Below are 9,061 nucleotides of genomic sequence, written 5' to 3' on the forward strand. Positions count from 1 at the left end.
ATTGGAATAATGCCCAAAACAAAAAGGAATTTTGTAATGGTTTAATGGAAACTATAAGAATTTCTGTGATAGTTTCTATTGTTTTTTTCAGCAGGGTAATGATACCCATACTGTGCTGCACATTATTGACAATATTGAGCTGAAGCTTGACTTTGCAAATTTAAAATCGCAAATCAAATCGCAATCGCAATATCTGTCAAAAAAATCGCAATTTGATATTTTCCCCCAAATCGCACAGCCCTAATTGTTAGTGTGAAGAGGACTGAAGTAATAAAATGGGGGATGATAAATAATAAACAGAAAAGCATTGACAACACACCTGAAGGCTTATTTCATTACACAAGGACCCTGCACTTTATTAGAGCTAATGAGAAACAATCTCAGGGTAAGTGTTACAGTTGAATGCTTCGTAGTCACTCTTCTCATCCTTTGATACTGATGTCATTGGATTTATCTGTCAAATGGGCTTCTTCATCTTCAGTACAATCACTTTAAGTGCGGCTCTGATGAGTAAACTGTGTGGCTTCTGAATGCTAGCCTGACATATGTTCCAAGCCATAACAGGTTTAGGGAACTAGCTGGTAAGAAAGAAAAACAAAAAAGAGGCCTCCCAATTGTTTAATACATTATTTATCCAGCAATGTGATTAAATAAGGAGCAAATGGAGACTTTTGTGAATGTCTTATAAGAAAAAACCCAAACAATCTAAGGTGTCTCCTCTAGTGTTTCTCACACAGTGCTCTCAGATTTACCCAGAAACCAAAGTATTGAAATCATTGCTATTTAAAAGCTTAATTCTTCCAAGACCAAATTATCTGAGCTATGACATCCACATTCATTTTTATAGATATATCTAAATATATATATATATACTTTATACAGATACAGTATCTTCTTTAGTCCTCTTTACACTAACAATGCCTCTAGCCATAACAATTGTCTCGGAGTAGAGCTTCACAGCCAGATGTTTCTGTCCAGTCCATTACTCACCATCTTCATTTAAGAGACTTGGCAAACATCAGGGTAACTGCACTGTCATACTCGACATGGTCAGAATTTGTCCTTTGTGTACAATTTTTTTTTTGTGCCTCAAATTTATCTATCTAAAATATCTGTCTATATGTTTTCTTTTTGCAGTCATTGATTTTATTTCATTTTTATTCCTCCTAAGGAATTTTAACTGAACAAAGTGGCACTTCAAGGAATATTGTGGGTTCAGTACAAGTTATGCTCAATAGATAGCATTTGTAGCAATGTTGATAACTACAGAAATGTATTTACACTTTTTTTCTTTAAAAAAAGTAAAAAATGAAGGTTACAGTGAGGAATTTACTGGAATTGAATGGGGCCAATCCAGAAATGTTAAAACACTCACTATATTAATAGTATAATCACAAGTAAACATATGTGTGTTCACATGATTTTAAAGCAAGAAAAAAAAATCACTTACTAACCTTTTCTTTGTAAAGTTAGGCTATATTCAACTTTTACAACTTCGACCACCATGACAAACCCTACAATTACTGTTAAAACTATTTAAACAGCTTTACAACTCTAATGATACACACATTAAAGTTAATGTAAGTGTGGTTATAAAATATTCTTCACAGTTCTGCTTTTACATCCTCTAAAAATTGGTCCCATTCACTTCCATTGTAAGTGCCTCACTGAAACCTTTATTTTTTTCTTTTAAAAAAACTGAGGCATAAATAATTTTGTGGTAATGAACATCATACTACAAACACTTTTGCTTAACTTGTACTTGGAATATTCCTTTAAAAGAATCTGAGACTCCCATTAAGTCCCCTGAGCTGTGACAGAGCAACCATTGAGCAATAAAAATTTCCTATGGAAGTCTTCCTTTGGATGTACCTCAGCAAACAACACATTTTCCATAAATTGGTGAAACATCAGAAAACAGCCCTGTCCAAAACAAAGAAGCCTCTTGCCGTGAATCCATGTTAAATTAATGCCTCCTCCTTGAGGTACAAAATGAAAAGAGCTGAAAAAACTCATCCATCTCATCAAACACATAACCATATCCCACTCAGCAGACAAAAAAAAAACTCGCAAAGGTGAGGAGCTTAATTTGAATCATATCCCAAAGCCCAGTGGGAGGGAGGAGAGAGTGAAGAACCGAAGAGTAAAAGTGACAGTGGCAGCAGCAAGCCATATTGCCCTACGTTGAAAGTCACATCTGTGGAGGCCCCTGAGATTTAATTTCGGATGCTTGCAGGGAACCAACCGGTTTCTGTCTGTCTCGCTCAGGGGAAAGAGAAGGAGGGAATCCCTGCAAACCCCACCCTACCATCCGCCCGCCCCCACAAGACATCATGTTGGATTAATTCGAACCCAGGATGAGCTTGGCTAGCTTTAGTTTCAGAGGCTCTGGACTCCACAGCTCAGACTTCATCAAGCACAAGTGCACAGATAAAATGTCGGTTTACATTGGAACAAAAAGGGATTTACCATCAATGGCCTGAGAAAGAAAAAAGGAAAAAAAAAACATTCACGCCTGTCCGATAAGCAAGGGTAATTTACAGCTGATTTCAAGCCCCGATGTTAACAAAGTGCGAAATAGCAGTTCACCCTTGTTCCCTTTTCACTAAGGTACTTATTTAGATGAGCAATCATGCCCAGCGGTCGAAAGACAAAGACATCATTCCACCACATATCACTTGAGATGGGGGGAAAAATTCAACTTGACCAAAAGGCTACAAATTAAGGACAAATCTCAATGGGCATCAAGTTCATACCAAGTCAGCACATGAGGGTAGTGCGCTTACTGGAATCGAACTAAAAATCATATGAATAAATACATCTGGGGAGTCTCTGTTGGTATTGAGAAGGAAGTGTGGAGTTATTAATTCACAGTGATCAGAGCTGGGCAAGATTCTTCAGGGGGTGGAGAAAAGACCGGTGGGAGAGAGCATGTGGAATGATGCTGGCTGCCAGGCAGCGTAGTGCAGGACCATTAGACAGAAAATGTCTGTTGCACATTGGGAGAGATTGTGCTTAAATATCATGTCACTCTGTCACGGTATACAGCAGGGGGTCTGAGTGTTTTCACAGCCAAATAAAGCAAAAACAGGAGATTGAATAGCTAGAAGGAAAGCAGAAATACTAGTCGGAAATAGGTGATAAATTGAACCAAGAGGTTAGATCATTCCCTCCATATTTTATTTCCAATTTTCGGTTCAATAATCAGGGGTTTGATTAAATGTTATACAATATGGTGATATATGCAATCAGAAGGTTGTCAATGAGAGTGTAACGTAAAGTGATGAATGCTTAAGCTATTTAAAATTGTGGCTTCATTGCACCATTGACTTCCTGTCGCATGCCTTTGAGGTCGACCTTGCAGATGAGCCGAAACCCTGCCTTGACGAAGTTGGATCGAAAGTCGAATCTATTGTTTTCTGACAGTATCCTGGGAGTGCGAATGGCACTATAATTGTCTGGGGACAGGAGTTTATAAACAAAGGTAAAAATAAAAGGTAAAACCAGGTCTAGAATTGTCATCAAGATAGTGGCTTCCATTATTTAAACGCTATAGTGCACAATGAGGGCTTCCAAAAGAGTTTGGTACAGCACACTGAACATAATATCACTTAACTACATTTATTCTCATTAGCCGCAAATGGACAGTGTCTGCTCTCCCTGGTGCATCCATAATGCTGAAATCATATGAAACAAAGACAAATCTCCTCAGTTTCACAGTGGGCCAGCCCCAGGCATCAATATCTAGGTAAAAATATATCACAGACATAAATAAATGTCTTGTGCGCAAGCATATGCCTTTATGTGCTTCAAAGCTAGCAGTTTTGCTGCTTCAGCGTCTTCCCCGGTAGCATACATTGAGTTTTTTTAAAAGTAAAATGCCTGCTATTTCCAGATGCAGCCAGCATCTGAGTTGCTCCTCCCAGTGATCTCAAGACAACATCAACAAATACGAACCGTCAAGGAGAAGAACAGGGAAAGCAGGATGCAGAGCTGTTGAAAATCATTAGCACTCTAGTTCTCCGAGAAGCTACACTGTCAAGATTTTAAGTCTCACTTTGCATAGTGATGTTGACAAATCCTATGGTACCATGGGAAAGTAATGCCGACTGCTACCATCCTCTTCATTTAGATTCAATTCCAGTTTTATATGCCTATGAGCTTGAGACAGCAAGAACAGAAGGCTATAGGGGTTATTTAAACAGTACATGGTGAAAAGGTTTGACGAGCCTTTAACGGATCCGGTTAGTGTTGTCAAAAGACCCTGTATTTCGGTACCAAGTTGGTACTAAAAAAATTAAAACGTTACGGTACCAGGTTTTTTTAAGTACCGGTGGTACCGAGTACCCGGTCCAGTGTTGCCAACTTAGCAATTTTGTTGCTAGATTTAGCAACTTTTCAGACTACCCTAGCAACTTTTTCTTCCAAAAGCACCTAGCAACAAATTTAGCTATTTTTAAAAATTTATTTGGCAACATTTAGCAAATTTTGATAAGTGACTCAAACGATAAAAAAGGCACACATTTTCCATCTAAATTACACAAAGAGGAAACCAAAGGTGCCTAACAGTACACAATTCACATGAATTAAGTTAGCTGCTATTAGCAATTGTTTAATTTAATAATAATAATAATTGAATAATTGTTCATTTATGATACACCTTGTTAGTAGCTTGTACTTGAGATTGTTGATCAGTTGATCAAGAAAAATATCTAGAAAAATGAAAAATGTAGTAATTTTCCAGGACATTATCCATAACCCGAAAACACAAAATACAATGCGTAATTTAAAATGTAGGTAAAAAGACGTGTGATTAATAATTATGGAAAATTCCTTCATATTGATAGATTTTGCCCTATTTTTACAGACTTTTCTTAGAGTGTAGCATACGAACTACTAATACACTGCTTAAATCTATAATTGTTTAGAATGAGTAGTTTTACTAGTTTACTAGCTAATAAAAATAAAAATCTTCCTTTAGCAACTTCCCCTGAAAATTAGTTGGCAACACTGACCCGGTCAACCCGGTTCTCGATGCGCTATCCGAAAGCTAGCCAATTCCAGTGTTGCCAAGTCCGCGGTTTTCCCGCGGAATTGGGCTGCTTTAACACTGTTGCCGCGGGTTGTTTTTCATGTACGCGGGTTGAAAAACGACCCCACTAACGTGATATTTAGCCCCTGGAATGCGAATTTTACCAGGGGAACCCCGCCAAAATGGGTGAAACTTGTTTACTTTTTTCATACTTTTATTACTTGTGGAAAAACTTGAAACAATTTTAAATAAGTATAAAGAATGGCATTGGTTTTGTACATTTAATTTTTGTTTAACGTTATTAATAAACATGTTGTTCAATTAGCATGTTTTTGTGTTTTGCTTTGGTACCGAAATTGGTACCGAGAACCGTGGATTTTCAATGGTATTAGTACTGAATACTGAAATTTTGGTACCGTGACAACACTAGATCCGGTTATAACATTCATTTGCCCGTCTCATTTCACTAGTTAAATAATAAATTAGGGCTGGGCAAAAAATCGAATGCGATTTTCATGCGAATCTCGTCAGTAAAGCCGATTCTGTGATTAATAGTACCGGTGTTGTGCCGAATTCTGCACCCCTGCCAGATTATGCACCCCCTCGTTGAAGTCACTACCTGATTGCCTAATCCTAACCCCTCCCCCACACCTTTTTCATGCGCATCTCATCAGTAAAGGCGCTCCTGTGATTAGTAGTAAATCTCCAGCACGTGCTTTCAGATGGAGCGGCATTTACTACACAGTGCCGTAGTTCACTGACAAGCTACACAAAATCACGTTCAAAATCGCAGGCGATTCATTGCTGATTTTGAACGCGATTTTGTGTAGCTTGTCAGTGAACTATGGCTCTGTGTAGTAAATGCCGCTCCATCTGAAAGCACGTGCTGGAGATTAACTACTAATCACCAGAAGCGGCTTTACTGACGAGATGCGTATGAAAATCGCATTTGATTTTTTGCACAGCCCTATAATAAATATAGAAATATTCAGTATCTCTGTGGATTTTAGAGACCCATATTTGGACACCTGTTGAGACATGTTTTGGAACATAGAGAGGCTAATCTCTTTTTTGACATTTAATTAAGTTTAAAGGGCAAGGTAAGTCCTTCTGGGGGGTTTTCGGGTATGATTCAAATCTATTGTGTGACCGATATTAACATACTACAGACTAGAGGCAAATACAGGTGCATTCTGATGGGGCCTTGAAAAGAGTATCCACACCCTAATCCAGCACAACGCTCCAGTTCATCACACAATTAAATGATGTTCTGCAAAATATAAGCATGTCAGACAAGCGGTTTAAAATCATCAAATCAAAATGATTATGAATGATGATAAAAAAGGTCTTGTAGTAGAATTTTCTAATATGCCAAAATGTGTTATCTTCATTCAGTTCAGGCTTCAGGATCTAGATATTGCCCTGCCGCAAACAAATCAACGATCACTACATGACGTTAGATAATGTAGTCAATTTCCAACTGCTCTGAAGTCTTGTGAAAAAAATATCAGTCAGTCTCAGTCTTGTACATAGGGTGATGTAACACAGCTCTGATGCATAGACATGACAGGGCTGGACGTAGGAGGTGGCTCCTCAGAACAGCTGGGGTCTGGCAAGCACCGAATCCCGTAGGGAGGGGGCTTGAAAAGGCGAGGGGAAAACAGGAGGCAAATTGGATTCTCTCTAGCTTTCTCCCTGGGATGTGCCTTTTCAAGACCTCTAGGCGAGCTTCCTGTTGGGCAGTCGTCCCAAAATGCTCTCAAGCTGTGCTGCTTCAACTGAAACAAGTGAGTTTTTTTTTTTATTTGTGTGTTTATATGGTGGGTGGTTATGTTCTTGGAGTCAACAACTATAACCTGGGGAGGACTTTGAAGCAGCAGCAATCTCTGAGACAGCCCAAACGGTGCCCCCTCCTCCAGTATCACTGGCACCTTCCTGCCACCTTCAAACCTGTCAGATGAGCCTTTAGGTGGCTTCTGCAAAAACCTGGCTTTCCCACGGGGAATCGTCTAAGGCTGTCAAACCAACTCTTATGTCTCAGGCAGGTCACCAGCAGAACTTCAACATTTAGGTAGGAGGTGGCTGAAGGCTTTGTGAAGTGCTGTCAAATGCACTGAGTACCCTATATAAAACCTGGACACTGAGAGCTGGGTGAGAAAAATGAGTAGAACGGCAACCACACCAAAAGTAATTGAACCAACGACACATATGGCATTCACAGCAATCAAAGAGTTCTGATATTTGCAGCAATGTTAAGCCCGCTGAACAATAAAAGTCAGCTTATTCCTCCTAATAAACCGGAGACATGCAGACTCCTTGGATCTTGATTGCCCAGTAACAAGTGGCACACAAAAGGAGGCAATCTGAGCTACAAGAAAGAAGGCACCTCAATTACTAAACTCAGCACACTGGCTCTGATATTACAGACTTAATGACATGTATTTGATTCTCGCATTTGAAAAGCATTACATTTATTAAACTGTCACCTGTTTTAATATGCTACACTTCTAAAACAAACCATGTTCCTGTGAGTTTCAGCAATTATACCATTTCTGTTTTAAGCGAGGGAAAAAAACACGCTGTAAACAAAAAACCTTTAAATGTCGGCATATTTTTGCACTTGCGGCTACACACAACATGACGAAAACTGATTAATCATTTGATCGCAACTCAAAAAAACACACACAATGAGAAACGAATGTCTGCATTAAAACGGCAGTGTTTTCACAGGAACGTTCAAATATTTACATTTAGTCATTTTGCAGAATATTTAACAAGACTATAATTCGTGCGACCACTTGTCAGAAATAACACCGGAATACGGAATGGCTATACATACGTGCTTTCCCCGGTGGACTGCTGCTCTCCCTGAGGAAGCATACTAGGCTCTACCCTTGTCAGTGAGGCAAAGTTGAGACCTTATTCGTGAGCCCGTAGGGTGAAAGTCAGTGCTATCCTATATGTGTTTAGGGTGTCTAGGTGATAGTCAGGTTAGTGGGAGAGAGACCTTGCGTTATGTGCACGCGCATCAATGACAGAGGGGTCAAACCCCTCGCGCACCCAGTAGCCGGCCGGTTGTCTCCTATCCATCAAAGTGGATATGCGCGCGAGACGCAGGAGCGTTCAGGCGCTGACGCAGAAGCGTGTCTCGCGCTTGCCGCCTTTTGCCGACTTGAAGGGCAAAAATCCGTTGAGGACTTGACCGAACACCCCACAAGAAAGCAAAAAAACCAGCATACTCACTGTTTTTCAGGATCCAGACACTCTGTTCTCCCTGCGGCACTTCGTCACTTGTATATCCATTCCACAGCTGCCCATTTCCACGACGTTTCCACCCGGTATGTTTCTCCGAGGTAAAAAAAAAAAAAACCGTAAAAAGAAATTGTACGTACACAGTCTCAACCTCTCTTTACTCAGCCTGCCTACATGTTGCTGACTAGCTTTCTCCCACCCTCCTTACCTCCCCCTCCTCCCTCTCTTTCTCACTCACTCAGTCTCTCTCTCCAGTTATTTTGTTAAAATTCAGTATATACGCCCCGTCACCTAGCAACCTCCCTCTCTCTCTTCATTACTCGCGCGACACGTGTTGAATGCTAAACTTGCCGTTGTGGACGGTTGCAGGAATATTTTAAAAGCGCATGTATCGCTATGCAATCAAGATAGTTATTATAGCCCGCTTCCTCGCACGCCTCCTCCCGTCCTTTTAACCCCAGCCGGGAACGTTCCCCCAACAGACCCCCGTAGAAGCAATTTAGCCGCCAAAAAGCAGAGGCATCAGAGAAATAAAACGCTCGACCAAATTATTCTCTAACCTGGGATTATCCGTTCTTTGCTATCATTGTGTTCCACAGAACACTAACAAAGTCATTTTACAAATCGTTAATTTTTATCAATCCAGACGGGCTTTGCCTGGCGCAAGGAGAAAAGGTGAGCTATATAGAGAGCGTAGCAAACTCTTGAGGATTTTGTCTCGCGCTTGCCGCCTTTTGCCGATTTGAAGGGCAAAAATCCGTTGAGGACTTGACCGAA

At 40.2% G+C, this 9,061-nt stretch overlaps 1 protein-coding gene across 1 annotated transcript in view; it reads right to left on the reverse strand.

Annotated features, from left to right (window-relative positions):
- The window catches only part of LOC107693370 (glutamate receptor ionotropic, NMDA 2D-like), a 79,236-nt gene extending 70,843 nt beyond the window's left edge, over nucleotides 1-8,393 (reverse strand). The window contains exon 1 of the mRNA XM_016492724.1: nucleotides 8,276-8,393. The gene's annotated coding sequence lies outside the window, so the exon portion shown is untranslated. The remainder of the gene's footprint in view (nucleotides 1-8,275) is intronic.
- Between the last annotated feature and the right edge of the window lie 668 nt (nucleotides 8,394-9,061).

Source organism: Sinocyclocheilus anshuiensis, unplaced genomic scaffold (assembly GCF_001515605.1).
Source record: "Sinocyclocheilus anshuiensis isolate Anshui unplaced genomic scaffold, SAMN03320099.WGS_v1.1 scaffold566, whole genome shotgun sequence".
In the NCBI taxonomy this organism is placed as follows: Eukaryota; Metazoa; Chordata; class Actinopteri; order Cypriniformes; family Cyprinidae; genus Sinocyclocheilus; species Sinocyclocheilus anshuiensis.